Source organism: Oryctolagus cuniculus, chromosome 7 (assembly GCF_051225735.1).
Source record: "Oryctolagus cuniculus isolate XC-2025 breed Fujian yellow rabbit chromosome 7, ASM5122573v1, whole genome shotgun sequence".
NCBI classification, from domain to species: domain Eukaryota; kingdom Metazoa; phylum Chordata; class Mammalia; order Lagomorpha; family Leporidae; genus Oryctolagus; species Oryctolagus cuniculus.
The window spans coordinates 159,286,357-159,304,566 of record NC_142873.1 but is presented as its reverse complement, the minus strand read 5'-3'; the positions used below and the strand labels follow the sequence as shown (position 1 = coordinate 159,304,566).

The 18,210-nt window shown below is 58.8% G+C and overlaps 1 protein-coding gene and 1 long non-coding RNA gene across 3 annotated transcripts in view; one reads left to right on the top strand and one right to left on the bottom strand.

Moving 5' to 3' along the window:
- Positions 1-1,321: 1,321 nt before the first annotated feature.
- Positions 1,322-5,923, bottom strand: LOC149125844 (uncharacterized). Its single transcript, XR_016236782.1, has 2 exons — positions 5,713-5,923; positions 1,322-1,537 (listed from the first exon to the last, which is right to left on the bottom strand). It is a non-coding gene; the product is annotated as an uncharacterized LOC149125844 (long non-coding RNA).
- A 1,904-nt stretch (positions 5,924-7,827) lies between these two features.
- Positions 7,828-18,210, top strand: part of PIK3CD (phosphatidylinositol-4,5-bisphosphate 3-kinase catalytic subunit delta) — a 40,470-nt gene continuing 30,087 nt past the window's right edge. For both annotated transcript variants that reach the window (XM_051858096.3, XM_051858092.3), the window contains exon 1: positions 7,828-7,967. The gene's annotated coding sequence lies outside the window, so the exon portion shown is untranslated. The remainder of the gene's footprint in view (positions 7,968-18,210) is intronic.

The window sequence follows — 18,210 nt, the reverse complement described above, 5'->3', positions numbered from 1 at the left end:
TCACCGGTCGGGTCCCTGCTTCCCCTCCCGGAGCTGCGCCAGGATCCTGCCTGCTGATTTGCCGTGAGTCAGGACAGCAGCCCCAGGAAGCAAACCCGGAGCTGAGAGAGTGCGGTGTCCGGTGCGGGGTTCCCAAGGGAGGGTGCGCTGACGCCTCGGGAGGTGCAACTGGGAAGGGGCCTGGAGCTTCTCTCTTCCTCTCGGCGCCGCTGCTTCTCTGGGCACTTTAGTCCTTGGATGGCCGTCCCGTGTGCCTCGGCCTCCGCGCTCTGGGACGCCAGGGACCAACTCTCCTCCCTTCAGGCTGAGTCTGCCTTCTGGGGAGACCTCTGGTTGGCTCACCTTGGGTCAGGCGGCCGCCCCTGGTCCAACCAACCAAGGGCGCGTTGGGCAAGCATCTGACAGAGGTGGGCGCCCCTGGAGGTGGGGCAGGCCTGTGTCCCACAGCACTGGGCTCCTGCCATCCGTTGTCGGCCTGGACGGGAGCTCCCGCGGGCTGTGGCCCTGCTGTCCAGGGACAGACTTCCCTGAGGCCATCTGTATCCCCAAAGGGGCCCTTCTCCCCGGTTCTCATCTCACCCAGATGTGTGGGCATCCGGCTGTGACGTGACATGGCTGAACTGCGCCGAGCAAGCAAGGGTCTGCCGAGGCCGCCCTCAGACCTGGAGAGAGGAAACCATCTTGTATTTTTCAACTTTCTATTTGATTTCATTAATTTTTTACAGTTGCACTTTATTTGAAAGATAGGCAGAGAGAGAGGTCTTCCATCTGCTGATTCACTCCCAGATGGCCACAATAATCAGGGCTGGGCCAGGCCAAAGCCAGGAGCCAAGAGCTCCATCCGGGTCTCCCACGCGGGTGCAGGGGCCCAAGCACTTGGGCCCTCCTCTATGCTTTCCCAGGCGCATCAGCAGGGAGCTGGATCAGAAGAGGAGCAGCTATGATTCTAACTGGCACTCTGATATGGGATGCCGGTATTGCCACTGCTGGCTTATCCTGCTGTACCACACCAGCCCCCTCTTCTTCCCATTTTTGATTTATGGGCCAATTTATTTTTTAAAAAATATTTATTTTATTTGTTTAAAAGGCAGAGGACTGAGAGAGAGGACGTGGGATGCGGTGTCTGGATGGTGAGCTGGGGTAGACAGCCCCACCATGTGGATGTGGAGGATAAGACCGGGGAGTGCTCAGCCAGCACCCAGCTGACCCCTTGACGTTTCTGCCTGCTTCCTCCTGGCTGTGTGGCCCACCCCTTTCCCTGAGGCCACATCTCCTCACTTTCATTTAGTTATTTAATTTTTATTCTATCTCTTCTCAGATATTTTAAAAAATATATTTATTTATTTGAGAGGCAGAGTTACACACATGGCGGGGAGGTGGGGGGCTTCCATCCACTCACTCCCCAAATGGCCGTAATGGCCAGAGCTCAGCCAATATGAAGCCAGGAGCCAGGAGCTTCTTCTGGGTCTCCCACGCAGGTGTAGGGGTCCAGGGACTTGGGCCATCTTCTACTGCTTTCCCAGGCCACAGCAGAGAGCTGGATGGGAAGAGGAGCAGCCAGGATATTCATCATTGGATTATGCCCTCCCTGCACCCCCCCCCAGATAATGAGGGGCGATTTCCTTGTGTTGGGATCCTTGTTTATCACAGCTGCAAAGACTCCCAGATCCAGCCCCAGTCGCAGGTCGCAGGGCTGAGCCACCTGCTCGGCGGTGAGCGAGGACTTTGCTTCTCCCCAAAACCTCTGCCTCTCACCCAGCGACACTGTCATTCACGCTTTCTGTCTGGAGCCAACGTGAACCACTGTGTCCCTTCTCACGGGGGCTGCTGGGGTTTCGTGTCGGGTGCTGCTCCTACCAGGTGCTTCTCCAGGCAGAGGGTGTCTGTCCGGGGGACACTGACCTAGGCAGAGAATTCTGCAACAGGGGCGCTGGCAGCTCCACCTGCCCCGCCCCCTCTGGGGGTACCCTGTTTACAAACTCTCCCTTGTCTCCAAATCATTCTTTTCAGTTGATGCACAAAAGCGGGCACATTTGTGGGGCTGTGTTGGGGCTCAACACGGGGTGCATAGTGCAGCCCTCGCTGGGGGTGGCCCTCGCTCTGTCCTCAAACGCTGGCCGTCTCCCCGTTATCCGTGCCTCCTTCCAGTCCCTCGTCATTCGGGGGCCCCACAGCCTGCCTGACGCCTCAGCTCCGTGGGGTCACTTCCCCCAGGAGGAACCAGAGTGGAGGACATGGGGGGCCCTCATCTCAGCGTCCTCAGAGGCAGAGGCTAAAAAGGACCCCCAACTTCTGGGACTCCTAGGACAGCAACTCCAGGGCAGGGTGGAGAGGACACTGCCCCTGCCTCTTCCTAAAATCTGCCCCCCAAACCGCCATGGTATCCTAATTGAACTTATACCCCCCCCCCGCCCCTGTGGCCCCCTGGTAGCCAGGGAACTTTTAAAAATATGTATTTACTTGCAAATTAGAGTAACAGAGAAAGCTGGAGAGCTGGAGAGAATGGTCTTCCACCTGCTGGCTCACTCCCCAAATGGCCGAACAGCCAGGGCTGGGCCAGGCCGAAGCCAGGAGCCAGGAGCTCCACCCCAGGTCCAGGTCCCTGGGCTGTCAGGGCTGCCTTGCTCAGTGTGTCAGCAGGGAGCTGGACCGGAAGCAGAGGAGCTAGGACACCAATCAGTGCTCCCACAGGGGGTGCGGGTGCCCCGGGCTGCGGTTTAACCCACTGTGGATCAACACTCCCCCGAGAAGTTTGCTTGTTTGTTCGTGTCTGGGAGCACTTCCCGACCTCTCGGAACAGCGGGAAGCTTTCCTGGCCCAGTCCTAGGATGGGCCGCTTCTCCAAGCAGCCCTTGGGGACCCTGTGAGGGGCCAAGACCTAGATCCGGCGAGGGTCTCCTCTGACCCAGGTGCTGAGGGTGTTCCCTGATGCCGACGGTGTTGTTGCCTTTTAGTCGGCAGAGCCAAGACATCCAGGTACAGTCACTGGGGCCACAGTCGCCGGGGAGCACCCTGAGAGCGCCCTCACAGCACCTGGCCTGCCCTGAGAGCCGCAGCCGTCTGGGGAGTGACCCAGTGAACGGAAGAATCTCCCTCTCTGTGTCTCTCTCGGCCTTTCAAATCAATCAATCAACCAATCTTTAAAAACCCGGTAACAGGGGTCAGGCAACGTTAAGCCTCTCCATGGATAACGGCATCCCACTTTGGAGTGTCTGGGTTCAAGACCGGACTGCACCCCCAATTCCAGCTTCCCGCTAATGCACACCCTGGGAGGCAGCAGGTGACGGCTCGAGAGGCTGGGTCCTTGCCACCCACAGGAGAGAAGCCAGGAGCCAGGAACTCCATCCAGGCCTCCCCCGTGGGTGGCAGGGGCCCAGGCACCAAGTACCAGGCCATCTTCCGCTACCTCTCCAGGTGCATTAGCAGAGAGCTGGACTGGAAGCAAACCAGCTGTGACTTGAAGTGGCTCTCTAAGGGCACAGGGCTTGGCTCTGGGCCACACTACTGCAGACTTTTTAACATGCAGATTATAGCCCCTGCTACTGCCAGCCCAGCTAGACCGTTCCCTCTGCTTCTCCTCGCTCCTGGGGCCGAATCCCAGTTGCCCGCCTCCCCCACCCTCCTTGCTCTTTCCAGCACACCCCACCCTCAGCCTCTCTGCCTCCTCTCTGGCCTCCAGCATGACGCTGTCCAGGGCTTTGCACGAGCCCCTCCTTTGCATCTGGGCTGCTCTTGCCTTGGATCCCCTCCTGGCGCCTCCCTCTGCTCCTTGGGGTCCTAGCTCTGCCCAGATGTCCTGACCCCAGAAAGACCTTCTCGACCCTATGGCCCACCCTCCTCCCCAGTCTCGCCCCTGCTGACTGCTCTCTGGTTCTCTGCAGGCCTTACTGCTTCCCGACACTGTATCTTATTTTATTCTTCAAAGTTTCTCTTCCCCTCTGGCGTGGAAACTCCAGGGGGGGTGGGGCCTGTGGCTGCTGCTGGGCTGTGTCCCCCGCTTGATTGTAACACCTTGAGCTTGGGTGCACAATAGATACTCGCTGAATGAGTCAGTGTTGCAAAGCCTAGGTCACTCCCAGGCTACAGCAGATACCGGGTCAGACTGAGCATCCGGGTCCCAAACTCCACTGCTCCCCCCTCTGCCCCCTCCCCACCCTGCCACAATTCTCCCCTCCCTGGCCCCAGCCAGGAAGATTATCATAGAACTTCTCTAAAAATGGGCTGTTGCTCCCCTTTCTTCCCTTCCCTTCCCTTCCCTTCCCTTCCCTTCCCTTCCCTTCCCTTCCCTTCCCTTCCCTTCCCTTCCCTTCCCTTCCCTTCCCTTCCCTTCCCTTCCCTTCCCTTCCCTTCCCTTCCTTCTTTCTTTCTTTCTTTCTTTTAGATCTGTTTATTTGTTTGAAAGGCACAGAGACAGAGGGGGAGAGACAGAGACCTGCCATCCACTGGTTCACTCCTCCAGTGCCTGCAACGGCTGGCCAGGGCTGTGGTCAGGCTGAAGCCAGGAGCCAGGAACTCCCTCCCGGTCTCCCACGTGGGTGGCCGGGACCCAAGCCTTGGCCCATCATCTACTGCCACCCAGGCGCATGAGCAGGGAGCTGAATGGGAAGTGAGGAATAACCTAGACTTGAACCAGGTGTTGCAGACAGTGGCTTAACCCGTTTTGGGAGCTTGGACTAGCTCGCTGGATCCTAGTAACAGTTCTAAAAGGCGAGAGCGTGCCCATGCTACAGGTGGGAAAATCAAGGCCTGAGGTCACAGCTCCGCAGCGGCGGCGCCAGGCAGTTTGGCTCCGAGGAAGGCGCTCACGCTTCACCTCTAACCTTGCCACACTCCTGTTGGCCAAAGCACACAGGTGAGAGCTGGCTCTGGCTGTGTCAGCCCCCCTGGAAGAAACAGAGCCACAGCAAAGGGGGTGGACTTCCTGCCAGTCGGGGGCAAGGAGACAGGGGTCTGCGTGCAGGGGCGGAGGAAGTGGGCGTCTCACATTTGTGGTCCCTGCACAGGGAGCTCAGCGTGGCTGTCCTGAGATAACCCAGCTTGTGGGCAGGTGTGGGGGTGGGTGATGCGCCCAGGGGGAACAGAGCAAGGACCGCTGTGACACGTGGCAGAGCTGGGTCAGCTTCGGAGGGGAAGTCGTGCAGCTCAGGGTTCTAGGAGGCAGGAGGTCCGAGGGCCAGTGCGCGCTCAGGGGGCGTGGCCCTCAGCCTGCTGACCAGCCTCACCCAATAATGCCTGAGATCTCCTTCCCCATCCACACCCCAGGCCTGAGTATCTCCCCATCTGGACTAATTCCCAGAGGGCCCCGGAGCACGCGGGAGTCGGACGGGCTGACTTCCCGAAGCCGAGGTGCCGTTCTGCTCCGAGACTGTGTGTAACTCGTTCATTTTATTTACAGTTCAAAGGGAGCTGAGGTGGCTTCCTCCAAAACACACATGACACCAGTTAAAAATAAAGCGAGAGAGAGAGCGGCGGCCAGAGAGGCAGGCAGAGACAACTGTGCCAGGAACTCGGAGACCCAGGACACGCGCACTTGACTGTTGCACGTAGCTGGAGCTTCCTGCGGCCCCAAGCCATAGGGAGCGACAGGACAAGTCCCTGCAGCTGGGGACTTTGCTCCAGCGCAGTGCGGGGCTTGTGGGAAAGTGTAACTTGCTCTTAGCGAGGTGCAGCCCGGCCGGGTATGGATAAGGAAGGAGCTGGACGCTCACTCACCGCGCTGCCCAAGACGATTCAGCCTTGCCGAGCCTCAGTCTTCCTATCTACACATCGGGCCGTTGTGAGGAGCAAGGAGAAGGCAGAGGCGCGCCTCAGTGCTGGGCCATGCCTCCCTTCCCTGACGGCCTCCTCTTGCAGGGCGAACAGCGTGGCTTCAGCTGCCATCAGCAAACGCACGCTCAACGAAGACTTCTTTCCAAGGACGCACAAGGATTCTTCACCTGCCCATCATTTCTTTCTTTCTTAATGAGTGCTGCGTTTTTCTTTTAAGATATCATTTACTTGAGGGGCTGGCGCTGTGGCGCAGTAGGTTAATCCTCTGCCTGCAGTGCCGGCATCCCATATGGGCGCTGGTTCAAGTCCCAGCTGTTCCTCTTCCCATCCAGCTCTCTGCTGTGGCCTAGGAAAGCACTGGAGGATGACTTAGGTGCTTGGGCCCCTGCACCTGCATGGGAGACCCGGAAGAAGCTCCTGGCTCGTGGCTTCGGGTCGGCTCATCTCAGCCATTGCAGCTATTTGGGGAGTGAACCAGTGGATGAAAGACCTTTCTCTCTGTCTCTCCCTCTCACTGTCTATAACTCTACCTCTCAAATAAATAAATATTTAAAAATGATATTATTTATTTGAGAGGTAGAGTTACAGACAGAGAGAGGGACACAGAAAAAAGGTGTAATATCTGCTGGTTCACTCCCCAAATGGCCGCAGTGGAGCTGGGCCATTTGATCTGAAGCCAGGAGCCAGGAGCTTCTTCCAGGTCTCCCACACAGGTACAGGACCAAGCACCTAGGTCATCCTCCAGTGCTTTCCCAGGCCACAGCAGAGAGCTGGATTGGAAGAGGAGCAGCTGGGACTCCAACTGGCACACATATGGAGTGCTAGAGCCATAGACAGAGGCTTAACCCACTACACCACAGTGCCGGCCCCCATCATTTCTTTTATTTTTTTTAAGATTTTTATTTATTTATTTGAAATGCAGAGTTACAGAGAGGCAGAGGGAGAGAGAGAGAGCAAGAGAGAGATCTTCCATCCACTGGTTCACTCCTCAAATAGCCACGACAGCCAGAACTAAGCAGATCCGAAGCCAGGAGCCGGGAGCTTCTTCTGGGTCTCCCACGTGGGTACAGGAGCCCAGGGACTTGGGCCATCTTCTACTGCTTTCCTAGGCCATAGCAGAGCACTGGATTGGAAGTGGAGCAGCCAGGACTCGAACCATCACCCATATGGGATACCAGCACCACAGGTGGCGGCTTTACCTGCTACGCCACAGCACCCCCCCCCCCATTATTTCTTATACCAACGCTGAGACCAGAGAGTGGTGGGTAAACCACAGGCCAGCAAAGCAGTGCCGGGGACTCTTAGGAAACCTTAGGACAGGCGTCTGTCCTAGCTTTTGGCAGGGTCAGGGCAGCGGGAGCTGGGCACCCCTACCCAGGCCCAGTAACCTGAGTCTGGAAGAGGAGACAGGCTGGGGCCTTCAGCGCACCCACCGGGAAGGCTGTTAACAGATCCAACACTGGTCCCTCCTGGGTCCTCCATAAGTATCCAGCTCAGAGTCCGGAGCTGCAGTCGAGGTCTGAGAAAAGGGGCACCATGTGCGAGCTGCCCGTTTTATTGTTGGGTCTTGCATTATTGTATCTTTATTACTGGGCCTTGCCCAGCCCAATCCTCTTTCTGGAAACGGGACAGCATCTACCCCTCTCCTGCTGCGGCCTCGGAGGCACCGCTGGGCCCCAAGTGGTCCCTCTCCAAGCCTCAGCCTTCCCTAAGAGGGGCATTTGCGCCGCTGGCCGGCTAAGCTGGGAGGGCTCCTCCCCCAGCCTCTGCCGTAGCTCTGCTCTGCTCCTTAGGGCCTGGGAGCGGGCGCCTGGCCCTGGCCTCGGGTTTGCCCTGGTGCCTGCCCCCTCCCCTACTCAGGCCTCCGTACAAACTCCAGGGCGAGGGAATGCGGAGGTTTGGGGGCTGTTAGGGCCCCCGTCGGGGTGTTTGCCTTTGGATGAACTGAAAACTTGTTTAGAAGCAGGGCAAGGTGCAGCTCCCAGGGCCCCACGGGGATGCTGCACCCCGGCCGCGCGCGAGGGGGGCGGGGCAGGCGCAGAGGCCCTGTTGTTTTTCCTGTCGCGAGCGAAAAGGAAACAAAGTGGGCAGCGCAGGGTGCCGGCTGTCAGCGCCGCCTCTCTCCCTCGGGGCGCACTCGCACCCAGCGCCTTCGCCCTGAGCGGCCGCCCCAGCCCCTGCCTGCCGCGCCCGGACCGGTAAGCGCTCGCCCCGGCGGCGTCTAGGGTGGTGGGAGGAGGACCAGGGCCCGGGGCTCCGGGGAGCGGCGGCGGCGCTCGGGTCCTGGTAGGCTCGGGTACAGAATCCCCGAGCGCCCTGAGCCTAGGGGCCTTCCGGGTTGAGCGAGCCCGGCATAGGGCGCCCTCGGGGCCGGGCCGCCGGGAACTGGGTCCGGGCTACACTTGGAGACCGCGGCGGGCCCCTGTGCTCCCGTCCAGGGAGAAGCGCACAGCTCCCCTGAGCCGGGACTGCGGGCGCTGCTGAGCCGGATCAGGGGCTCCGCGGCCCGGCGGCGGGGTCCGGGGTGCGCTCCCTGCGGCGGTGCGGACGGACTCCCGTGCACCCACCGCGGTGCGGGTAAACGGGAAGCACTCCGCAGAGTGCTCTCGGCTCGGAGCACAGGCGAGGCGGACGGAAGGAGCGCCCCAGCTCGGCGGCCGCGTCCCATCCGTGCTCCGGCGAGCCGCGTCGCTAAGCGCGCCCCGCGTGGCGCGCGGAGAGGATCGCACACAGCGCCGCCTGCGCCCTGGCCCTGCGCGCCCTTCCCAGCGCGGGCGAGCGGGGCTCGCAGTTTCCGGGCGCTCTGCCCCGGCGCGGGGACGTGCGGGCCCCAGCCCTCTGCCCGCCAGCCCGCCCGCGCTGCCCTCCTGGTTCACGAGAGCGGCGCGGGCGAGATCAGCCCCCAGATCTGCGGCCGAGCCGGGGTTACGCGGCAAAACCGCCTCCAGCTCTGCATTTCCGGACTTTGTTTTTTTTTTTTAAATACTCTTACCCGTAATTCAGCCTGAATGGGTTTTTTTTTTTTTAAGTCGTGTTTCTTGGATTTTTTTTTAATTTAGATTTTTCTCCTCTCTGCCTGCTTCTTCGAGCTGGACGGGGCACCGGGGTGACCCTTCGTGGGCTCCCGGGCCAGGGGCCTTGTGCAGCCCGCCCCGCTCTGCCCTACCTAGAGCTCCAGCAACGCACGTGTAGAGGCCCTGACCGGAAAGAGGATGGGGCTTCGGAGACCAGTGCGGGGGCGCCCTGAGCGGCTTCGTCCTGGGGCCTGGAGCCGCACCCTCGGGCACGTTTGCTCCTAGAGCAGATGGAGTAGCTTTCGCTCGCTCAGGTGCACCTTTGAGGAGGGGCCTGTGGGTCTTGAACCCCGCCAGGCCGCTTCGCCAGCGCTTCTGAGACGAGCCAGCCTACAACACCTCCAAGACTGGGGCACAGGAGGGGGGTCCCCCATGCCTTTGGGAAAGGGGTGTTTGTCCTGTCTCAGCATCCCCAGGGACTTTGGAGCCCAGGGCTCAGCGACTTCCAGGGGAGCTGGACTCTGCCTGGTGCTGCTGTCAGTGGTACTGTAGGGACCCCGCCCCCACCCCCTCCCCAAAGACTTGATCTTGATCGTTTCATACAGTCGTGTTTTCAGCTAAACGCCTGTAGGAGCCGAGTGAATGTCTCCCTGTTACAGTCGAGGCAAACGCAGTACCCCAGGGACCCACACAGTTTACAAGTAGCTGACCCAGAATCCTGACTTTCAGCCGCCAAGTGTTTGGGCCATCAGGAGGGCCTGGTGCTCACCTGGAAAGCCAGCCCCTGCCCCTGCCCTCCACAGGCCTGTGAGATCTGGGGACACAGCTCTTCTGGCGTGCAAGGCTGCAGCAAACCAGGGAATTGGAACTAGAGGTTTCACTTTTGCAAGCTCTGGGGGGCACATACCAGCCCCCCAGCATTTCCATGACCTGCCGGAGTTTGATTTCTTGATATCCGGATGTGTCTGTCTGGGCTGGAAGACACCCTGGGGTGCGATGGGGGAGTGCGCTTAAAACCCAGTTGCCGGCTGTAGAGAGACCCCTGAACACCTCCCGCCCTCCACGCTGGTGTTCAGAAGCAGAACAGAGGCTGCATGGCCTCCCCCGGATAAGTGTGGAGTTAGGATGCCTGCCTGGGGGCGCTCCCAGCCACACCAGTCTCTGCTGCCATGCTGAGGAGGGAAGGGCCCAGGAGGCATGGCTGGGGGCTGTGCTGGGGGCTGCAGCCTTCTCTTCTCGCCTGTTTGCTGTTTGTAGCAAGGCTCTGCGGAGATCCCACTGGTAGCCAGGGGTTGTGCTGGGAACAAGGTGGTCAGACAGGAAGGGCGCCAGCCCTGGGGGGCTGGCTGGACGCACAGTCCACACAGCGACCTGAGCGTTTGCACCCAGTACTGCTGCGTCCGGGGAGTTGGGGGGGGGCGGGGGCGGCGAAGGGTCAGTTCCTGCTTCCCCCTGTTTTCCTTCAAGTGCACAGTTAAAGGCAGAAGTGAACGTACCACTTATGAAGCAATCCCCCTCGGCTGGCTTATTTGTCAAGACCATTTTTGTGTAGAGAGCATCTCCCTCCCTCCTCAGACCAGCTGCTGCTGTGGGTCTGATGGCAGAAGCTGGTGGCCCCCAGCCAGGAAGGCTCCCGGCACCCCACGAGGGACAGCTGTGGGTCACAGCAGAGCTACTGCTGGAGGACATGGCCAGGAAGGCAGGTGCTGCACCCACGGCCAGCCCGGGGGACGGCAGGGGCCCGGCAGGTTGGCCAGCGCCAGAGTTTCATACACAGCCGAGGCCTCCACCTGCCTCCTCGCGTGGACACAGCCTGAACTGTCTAGCATTTTCTGGATGGAAATCCCCAGCCATCATAGCAGAAAAGCTGTCAGTTTCGAGGTGGAACACAATTAAAAACCCGGGAACCTCCCTCCTCTTTCTCTGTAGCAAACACTGCGGCTGTCCGTGGGGGCACAAAGTGTGGCCCCTCTCCCTCCCTCCCTCCTTCCCTCCCTCCGTCTCTCCCTCCCCAGGGGCCAGCCCAGCTCCTGGGGCCTGCGCCGGTGTCCGCGGGGGCTGCAGGCTGGCCCCGCTGCACAGGACTGCCTGCTGATCCCAAGTGCAGCCAGACCCCTGGGCCTGGCCTTCCCTCAGGGTGTGGCTGGGGGAAATTGCTTCCACTTAGAGTGGGAGGCGGAGGGAAGCCGCAGAGGGCACACCCGGCCCTGGAACAAACCACCAGACCCTTGGTGGCGTAAAACAATGGAAGCCTATTCTCGCGCTGTGGAGGCTGAAGTCCCTGGTCCAGGTGTCAGCGAGGCCTGGCCCCTCCCAGCCCCTGGCGGCTCTGCCACTCCTGGTTCGTGGCCTGTTCCCTCCAGCCTCTGCCTCTCTCTTCCCGGGGCCTCTGCCTGTGTGTGTGTGTGTGTGTGTGTGTGTGTGTTCTCTTTCCTCTTCTGCTGCTTTTGCATTTTCTTCCTTTTATTTTTTCATTTGAAAGACAGAGACAGACAGACAGATATCAAAACAGCTCCTATTTGCCGGTTCATTCCCCAAATGCCCACCATACCAGGGGCTAGGCCAGGGCCAAAGCCAGGAATGCAGTCTGGGCCCCACACGGGTGGCGGGGGCTTTGTCTCTTATTAAGGACATTTGTCACTGGGGTCACCCAGGATGAAGTCATCGAGATCCTTGAGTTAATTACATCTGCAAAGACCCTTTTTCTATATAATCATTCCTCCAAATAACACACAGGTTCTGGGGTCGAGACTGGGACGCCTCTCTCTCCCGCCACCCTCCGGCCCACAGCAGGTGCACGGGGCTGCTTCTTCTGCATTTCCCAGGGCAGATGTCGGTGTCCTCAAGCCTCACCCTGTTCTGCCACTTTCCCCTGGGTGACCCGAGGCGAGTATTTCAGTCCCCACCCAGCGGTCTCTGCTGTCCCATCGTCCAGAGCCCCCCCCCCCGATGCTTCCCTTTCCCCATCGTGGTGGACTGACAGCCACCTTAGCTGTCAGCTCTGCTGACCGCCCCCTCTCTCCCTCCCTCCCTCCCCAAGGCCCCTGGGGACCTAGGAGCAGGGAAGCAAACTGAAGCTTCGATCCCCTTCCTTTTCTGTTCCTCCCTCCTCGTCTTCCACAACGGGGTGCTCACTGGCCCCAGCCTCTTCTCTGCTCTCCCAGGCTCAGGCCACCTGCCCTGCCCCTGCTGTGTCCCCACGTCCTTCCCCGGGAACCGGAATCACCCAGCTTGCCCGCACGCTTTCCTGGGATGGAGCTGGTGGTGCTGGGAGGGCTTTGAGTGGCCCCTTCCCCATCATGGCAGCTTGCAGGAGGTGAGATGGGATGAGGAGGGGGCTCCGGGATGCTCTGGGCACACTGGGCCCCTCTCCTGCTCTGGGGGCTGGGCGAGCCTGGCTGTTTTCGCTGGGGTTGTGAAATCGGGGAACTCTGCTTCCTCATCAACAGGGAAGCAGAATCATAGCCGGTACCGAGACTTCGCAAGTTGTTCTCAACACCCGCCGCTCCCAGCTGCTTTTTCTGTGCGGGGGCACCTCGGGCAAGCCCTTTCCCCTCTGAGCCTCGGCGTCCAGCAAAACTGCACTAGCAGTGCCCTCCCTGGGCGTCTGTGGGAGCTCTGGTACCTCCTGTGTCCAGTGCCAGGCACACGGTCCCCAGCGGTGTCTGTGGAGGAGCTGGGATAAAGCGGGAGATGGGAGCCTCTTTTTTAAATTAAAGATTTGTTTATTTTATTTTAAAGGCAGAATTAGAGAGAGAGAGAGAGAGATCTTCCATCTGGGTCTCCCGTGCGGATGTAGGGGCCCAAGGACTTGGGCCGTCTTCCACTGCTTTCCCAGGACACAGCAGGGAGCTGGATCGGAAGTGAAGGTGCCGGGACTCGAACCCGTGCCCTTATGGGATGCCGGCACTGCAGGTGGCAGCTTTACCCGCTAGGCCACAGCGCCAGCCCCGCCTTTTACTTTTTATAGACCCATTTTCATTTAGTGTCCTTAGTGAGCATATGCTTTTTAAATCCCCATGTTCATGTTTTAATTGCAGCAAAAGCTACAAAGCATCAAAGTTGCCTTTTTCGCCCTGGGAAAGCTAGTTTGCTGGCGGGTGGTGCGTTCACCCAGCTGTGCGGTCATCACCACCACCCATCCCCAGGGACTTCTTTCAGCTTGCAAAACTGAAACCCTTTCCCCACTAAGCACCCACTCCCCTTCCTATCCTCCGGCTTGAGGAGTTTGGTGGCTCCAGGGCCTTCGCAGAAATAGAACCCCTCCCCTCCCCCCCTCAGTGTGTTTGCCCTTGTATGAATGTTTATTTTATTTCTTTTTGTCTGCTTGAAAGGCAGAGCTACAGAGAAAGGGACAGAGACGGAGAGATCTTCCATCCACTGATCGCTCCCCACATGCCCCCAGTGGCCAGGCCTGGGGCTCCATCCGGGCCTCACCCGGGTGGGGGGGCGAGCGTTTGTCGTCTGCTGCCTCCCAGGATGCATTAGCAGGACGCTGCATCAGAGGTGGAGCAGGGGCCGGCGCTGTGGCATAGCAGGCTAAGCCGCCGTCTGCAGTGCCAGCATCCCATCTGGTGCTAGTTCCAGTCCCAGCAGCTCCCTGCTAATAGCCTGGGGAAAGCATCAAAAGGTGGCCCAAGTGCTTGGGCCCTGCACCCAAGCATGAAGCTCCTGGCTCCTGGCTTCAGATCGGCGCAGCTCCAGGCGTTGCGGCCGTCTGGGGAGTGAACCAGAGGATGCAAGACCTCTCTGACTCCCCATTTCTCCCTCTCTATATATAACTCTTTCAAATAAATAAACAAATCTTAAAAAAAAAAAAAAAGAAGCAAAAATGTTCACATCGTTTAAAAAAAGAGGTGGAGTGGCCAGGACTGGAACTGGCACTCTGGTGTGGGATGCAGGTGTCCGGAGCAGCGCCACACGGCCACCCCGGGGCCGGCGTATTTGATGTCTTGAAGACGCAATCACGTTGTGCCGTGGACTGGAATTTCTTTCCGTTTTTAAGCCTGAACCTTGTGTGTGCTGCGCGCTCCTGATTACCCGTCCGTCCGCTGGTGGGCGCTGGGGTTCTCTGAACAGGAGTGTGCGGTAGCCACCCCGGCCCTGCTCTGGTTGTTGCGGGCGTGTGTGCAGAAGCCGAGCCCCTGGCGTGCCGCGCGTTGTGGTTTCCATTTTCTGAGGAAGTTTTCGCGGATGGTTGTGCTCTGCTGTTCCTCACTCGCCAGCGTCTCGCTGGAAGTTTCCCACGTCGGGCCACAAGCTGTGCGTCCTCTGAGGGCCGCGGGGACACCACGTGCACCGATGGCCGTGTTGCTCCCAAACACCGCCTCCAAGCGCCGTTAGCAGGGGTGGGCCTGCGCTTAAGCAGCTGGCTGGGATGGCCGCCCCCGCATTGGAGTGCCCGCGTCCATGTCCCGACTCCGCTTCCAGTTCCAGATCCTGGAAGCGCGCACCCTGGGAGGCAGCGCTGATGGCTGAAGCAAGACCTGGGCTGGGTTCCCCGCTCCCAGCTTTGACCTGGCGCAGCCCTAGCCCTGGCCTTTGTGGGAATTTGGGGAGTGAAACAGTAAATGAAAACTCTGTCTCTCTGCTCTCAAAACAAACAAACAAACAAACAAAACAAACAAACAAACAAAAAAACTGTAATTGATATTTTCCCCATGTGCGGGAATTAGCATGTTCAAAGACATGGAACATGTTTGTGGCTCTTGGAGGGAAATGGTTTGCTAAGACTGGACCCACTTATCCCAGTGACACGGGATAGTCTCACCCAGCGTTGATCAGTAGTAACAGAAATGTTTTGCAAATAGGGCCCAAAGCAATCCCTTCAGTGCTTTTCCCCTAATGCCCTGAGGTTAAATAGCTTTCTGGCTGCTGGCTGGTTTGCTGCACTTTAACCTTTGACCCCTGGAGCTGGATGCAGACACAAACGGCAGCTCCCGCTTCCCTGCTGTGTGACGTGGAGAGATCACTTGAGGTCTCTGAGCTTCCATCTCCTTGTAGAATGAAGCGAGTGGGGTCCATTCCAGGTTCGTCTGAATGTCCAAATGAGATGAGCTGGGTAGTGAACGCCACTAAGCACAAAGCCGACGCTCAGTGAGCGTTAGCTCTTCTGATCACTGCTTTAAAATAAGGTCACGTCTCTGTTCCCCTCAATATTCATCCTTTTTACTATTAAAGATTCTTTTAAAAAGGTATTTAAACTTTTAAAATTTATCTGAAAGGCAGAGAGAAACAGAGAGACAGACATCTGCCCTTTCACTTCTCGAAAGCCCACACAGCTGGAGCTGGGCCAGGCTGAAGCCAGGACCCCAGGTCTCAGTCCAGGTCTCCCACGTGGGTGGCAGAGACCCAAGTACTGGGGCCATCGTTGCTGCCTCCCAGGGTGCTCATCGGCTGTAATCGGGAGCCAGCGTTGCGGAGAGAACCCAGCATTCCGATGCGGGACGCAGGTGTCCCAAGCTCGTCTTAACCGCTATGCCAAACACCTGCCCCTCATCCTGTCTCAACAAGGAGCGATGGTCTACACTCGAGCCGCAGGGATTCAGTTAATCGTAGGGATCCGTTTTGCTGCCACAGGGACAGAGGATCCTGGCAGGGGAGCTGACCCCTGCTCTCCGTCCAGCGGCCCTGGCAGGGGTGTTTTCCAGGGCCCTGGGACCCCTGTGCCCTGCAGCCACTGTCGTTTGGAAACTGGGGATCCAGAGGCTGATTGGTGGTTTCCTCCAAGTCCCGAATCCATCCTGGTGACTTGAGCTGTCTACACCCAGCTGTTCCTTCATGCAGCTGGGGAAACCGAGGCAGCCCAGGCATTGCAGGGGGAACGACCTGGGGCTTGGGCAGCGGCTGGGGTCCCAGGATGCCTGCTTGTGAAACCCTCTCCTCCCCTCCCCAGCGGGCCCCAGGCAGCCTCAAGTCGGGGCCCAGGCTGCGCTCCTCACTGCCGGCCGAGCCAGGATCTGGGTCTCAGATGAACGTCCCGATGAGAAAGTTCCTCTAGGGGAAAGCCACCAAAAACCCCCAGTTTTCCCCTGCCCCGCCCTCTCAAGCATCGCCATTCAAGGTGTTTCTCACGTTCAAAACCAGCGACAGGAGGACCTCAAAGACCACGCCCCCCCCCCCCCCCGCCCCCCAGTCCCGAGAGTCCGGGAGCCAAATCGCTTGCGTCTTCTCCCGGCCGCGGGAGCTCACTCACTGTCATTTGGAAACCGGTGATGAAGTGTGGCCTCTGTAAACGCCCTGCACTGACACGCGGCGGTTTCTGAAGCTGCCTGTGGCTTTGTGTTGCCAGCAGCCCTGTGTCTGAATGAACAGACAGCTGGCTGCGTGTTCCTGTCGAAGCAAAAGGCAGAGTGAGGCGGGTGGGGAGTGGGCGTTCAGCGTGCCCGTGAAGACGCCCGCATCTCACATCAGCGCCTGGGAAGCTGCCCGGCCCTGGCCGCCGACTCCAGCTTCTTACACAGCGGAGACGCCCAAGTGACTGGGCCCCTGCCACCCACATGGCAGACCCAGCTGAGTTCTGGGCTTTGAGCGTTAGCCTGGCCCAGCCCTGGCTGTTGCAGGCACTTGGGAAGGGAACAGGTGTATGGGAGCGCTGTCTCTCTCTCTGCTCAGCCTCTCAAATGAATGATTAAAAAATAATAATTGTAATTTCTTTGTTCCTTAGTAACCTGTCCAAGGGTTTCAGTGTTTCTGGATTTTTCTAGCCCTTCGGGGTTGCAAGGAGCTTGAGATGTCAGAGCAGAGAGCTGTTGGAGGGGAGGTCTTGGCCAGGCTGGTTCCTTCCTCCCCTCGGGGTGGTCACAGCCGCAGGTGACCCTGGTTCTGGCCCTGGACTCTGGGCTGGCTCTGTCCGCCGGGTGCCGCACAGCAAGCTCTCCCATGGATAAGCCATTCGGGAGGCAGCCATCCTGGGGGGCCCTCGGGCTGTGGGTTCGCAGGGGGCGTGGCTGGGAGATGGCCAGGCCAGCAGTAGCCTTGACCCTGACGGGCCACGCTTCTCCAACTTTCCCAGCCACAGGAGGGGAACTGTGCAACCCTGGCCCCCATCCGCCCACCCGAGCTGTGACCTTGCTTTGAAGCCTCGCCTTCTATTTTTAGCACCAGCATTAATGTCCAGCTCCGGCCATGCTATATCCATGTTTATTTTCCTGTAAAGATGGCTCCCCCTGGATGCTCTGGGAACTGTTTGTGTTTGTTCTGTGGCTTCCGCTACTCCCAGCAGCAACTCCAACCTTAGTGGGAGAGATGGGGATTGGGACAGCGTCATGGGATGAGCAAACATGCGGCGGGGATGAGAAATGCATAGGGTTTTCTTTTTTCCTTTTAAAGATTTATTTATTGATTTTGAAAGGCAGAGTTACAGAGAGAGAGAGAGAGAGAGAGAGAGAGAGAGAGAGAGAGAGAATTCATTCCCCCTGATGGCTACAATGGCCTGTGCCAAAGCCAGGAACTTCTTTCAGGTCTCCCACATGGGTGCAGGGGCCCAAGCACTTGGGCCATCCTCTGCTGCGGCGCATTAGCAGGGAGCTGAATCAGAAGTGGAGCAGCTGGGACTCAAATCCAGTGCCCATATGGGACCCCGGTGCCCTAGGCAGCGACTTTACCCGGTACGCCCCACACCACACAAGTGGTCTCCTGTGTGTTGTTTTTTTTTTTTTTTGACAGGCAGAGTGGACAGTGAGAGAGAGAGAGACAGAGAGAAAGGTCTTCCTTTGCCATTGGTTCACCCTCCAATGGCTGCCACAGCTGGCGCGTTGTGGCCGGCGCACCGCGCTGATCCGATGGCAGGAGCCAGGTACTTATCCTGGTCTCCCATGGGGTGCAGGGCCCAAGCACTTGGGCCATCCTCCACTGCACTCCCTGGCCACAGCAGAGAGCTGGCCTGGAAGAGGGGCAACCGGGACAGAATCCGGCGCCCCGACCGGGACTAGAACCCGGTGTGCTGGCGCCACAAGGCGGAGGATTAGCCTAGTGAGCTGCGGCACTGGCCTCCTGCGTTTTTGTAATTCCTGTTTTTGTAATCCGTTCACACTGCCTGGCTCAGTCTAATTCAATAAAAAAAGTTTGCTTCAGGATTTCTCTCTTCTGGGTTCCTAGGACGTTCGGCTTTGGTTTTACAGAGATAGATCTTTCTTTTCACACCCATCTCACATCTGTTTATTCGAGAATCGCATGATGTGATTATAAAGGCACCAGACTGGCACAGACACGGGGACATGAGGAGGCCAGAGGCTGGGCCTGACGCCTAGCACCGCCCTCGGCCAGTCTGCCCCATGTGGGCTGCTGCTGACCAGTGGGCCCGGCGGTTCAAAGAGGGCAGCATGGGCACAAGTCTCCCGGATGCTGCTAGGGAGACTGGGGTGAGACCTAGGAGTCACAGAGCCTGGCTGGAGCTGGGGCTCAACTTAGAGCTCCCAGATAAACC